Source organism: Hippocampus comes, unplaced genomic scaffold, assembly GCF_001891065.2.
Source record: "Hippocampus comes isolate QL1 unplaced genomic scaffold, H_comes_QL1_v1.1 scaffold470, whole genome shotgun sequence".
NCBI lineage: Eukaryota > Metazoa > Chordata > Actinopteri > Syngnathiformes > Syngnathidae > Hippocampus > Hippocampus comes.
Genome location: NW_017805536.1, coordinates 396557 through 399387, shown reverse-complemented (window position 1 = coordinate 399387; position 2831 = coordinate 396557).

The following is a 2831-nucleotide window of genomic DNA, read 5'->3' as shown; positions in this document are numbered from 1 at the left end:
GGGGGGCAGTTGCTGAAGGAAATCTCCAAAATAGAATCAAAATACATTGAGACTATCCGAAAACACATTCCTGCTTGTTACATGCGGATACTTTTACGCACTACAACACCCGTTAACGCGCAGCCCTATCTGCAAACTACTTTTATGGGCCTTTTTCTTTATCAGTCAACACTACACGGAGGTAGGGGGAGGGGGTGGGTGGCGGAGCCCCTTTTTTTTTTTTTTTTTAGGCACGTGTCTTTCTCGGTAGTTTAACCCCAGCTATAAATCAGACATCTCGCTGCATACATAAGTAATAAGAAGACCCTCTGGTCTTTGCGCACAATAGCCACGTCTGCCCATCTTTAAATAGCATTGCCTATTCCCCCCCCCCCTTTTTTTGTTCCTGTTCAAGGCACGTTGTGCACTCAGCAATTTGGTTCACAGTGTGACGCGTGCTCCGTGGAATCATCAGTGCGCCACATACAAGTAACAAAAGAAAAGAAGAAATATGTTGCCCAAATTTAAACTTGAATCCTCCAAAATGTGATTAAAAAAAGCAACGTTCGCTTTATATAGTTTTATTCAATTGTGCTTTATGCAACCATGTCGAGGAAAAAATATTCCAGATATAAAAATATAAACTGAAAAGATTTCATTTTATTAAGTTTGTATTTGGATGTATGGCAGTTGATGTGAAAAAAAAGTGGTAAAATATATATATATAGTTTTGTTTTTATATAGTTTTACTATATTGTTTTATATAGTTTTGTTTTTTTTATTTACACGTTGTTTCGTTTTTTATTTTTCCCCCCTGTAAGATTTAATGTAGGCTGCGGTGCGCCACTTGGCCGAGAGAGCATTCTTTTCCCCTTTCAGTCAGCAAACCAGGGAGGAATTAAACTCCATCGTCATACATTGTTCCCCTCATTTGCATAAAGCTGCAGTATGACCAAGTCAAATAATTACACAATCGGAGCTGAGCCTCGGTCCTGTGCGCCTTCCTCTCAATGGGCCCGTGTGTGCGTCTGTGTGTGCGGGCGTGTTTGTGTGTGTGTGCGTACGTGCGTGCGTGTGTGAGTGTGTGTGTGTGTTTATATCACTTGACTACAGGTACATACCGCTGTTTTTTGAGTTAATTCGTTTTCAAATTTAGCACTTCGAGTTTGGTTTTGTTTTTATGTAGTTATTTCCCATTTCTAAAACATTATTACATGTGTTTTTATTTAATTGTTTGTTTGTACTTTTTTATTTTTACAACTTTTCTCACTTTCCCTTTGTCAATACCCACTCCGGTCATTTCTGTTGATAATAGCAACTCTTTTCATATCATAGCCTTACTCGCTTTGTTGAGACCTTGATGGTATTTTAAGGAGTTCCTCTTTCTGCCATGCTAATTTCCTCGGAAGTCAGCGCGTGGGCCGCTGCAGAGGCCTCAGCTGCGTTCTACTGCGCATGTGCAGCGTTTGCTTGGTGGCGCGTGCTGCCCGGGCTTGTACGGGAAGCATCGGCGCCCCATTAGCATACAGCTGCAGCCAGGAGGCCTCTTCTAGCCTGTTGTCATCCCCCCGCTCTTTTTTTTTCCACTCGCTGCGTTCACTTTAATTACTGCGATCGTAGATATGCGTTTTAGATGTTAAAGCTTCGTTTTAATCATGTGCTGGGTAAATATTTGAAAAGCCTCCAGTGAAGCTGGCCTCTGAATTGAGTCAGGTGCTGTTTTAAAAAAGACCACTCGAACATTGTTATAGTAAAGGCTAAAGCTGAATAGACAATGTGTTTATTCGCCACCTGCACTTGCACTGTCTGCCGTCTACCTCTACTCAACTGTCTAAAGTTGTAATTCATTATATTTTGCTTCCGAAGAGTTTGAGAAGACAGGAGGGAGATTTTATTGATATGTGGGAGTCTTTTATGTAGGTTTGGTGGTGTGTTTTTGGGGGGGGGGGGGGGGTGGTCCTCATTTAACTCTAAGTTTTGCATTTTCTCATCTTTACCTCTCTGCTTCACCATATTTAGTTCTGACTTTTGGGTTGGCTCCAGCAGAAGCCCCAGATCTTGTCAAAATTCTTGTTGGTTCATATGGCACAAGCAAGTCTGAGAAGCATTTCGGTGCTAATCAAGAGAGAGTGTTACAAACCAGCAGAGAGATTTTGAATTCAATTCTCTGACTTAACAGGGTAGCCAGTGTGAAGATTTTAGAACTGGTGTTAGAGGCTTGTATTTCTTGGTTTTTGTCAGGACTCTTGCAGCTGTATTCTGAATGATCTGCAGATGACGGACAGTTTATTAGAAATCCTGTGAATAGATTGTTCATCTCATCTGCTGAATATAATAGCATGTACTACTATCTCTAACTCCCGGTGCATTATCATTCCTCGGACCGTGTTGATTTTATTAATGGTAAAAAGCAATAAGAAGTTCCAGATTTAATGTGGCTCTGGAAATTTAAATCTGAATCCAGAATGAAAACAAGTGTGAGAGACAGGAGATGAGAGCTCACACTCTCTTCCGTCTTGGGATCCAAACTTAAAGAACTCAGTCATTTCTGTTTCGCTGGAGAAACTTTGTTGAATCATGCTGCTTGCCCTGAAGTCAGGCGAGAGTGTACCACTTTAGTGACTGTTGAATTCCCCCTTGAGGAATTATAAGGCCCATACTATACATTTCAAAATGCCATATCTGGTTACATGAGGGGGTCAAACTATTCCAAATGCTCCCTATGATGTCGTGAGGTGTTACACCACTGCAATCTACACCATCACAGAACATGTCATTAAGGTAGTAATCGTGTCATATTCATGTTTGATGAGGCTTTTGATTAGATCAGGCATGCGGTCGTAATGTTGTGG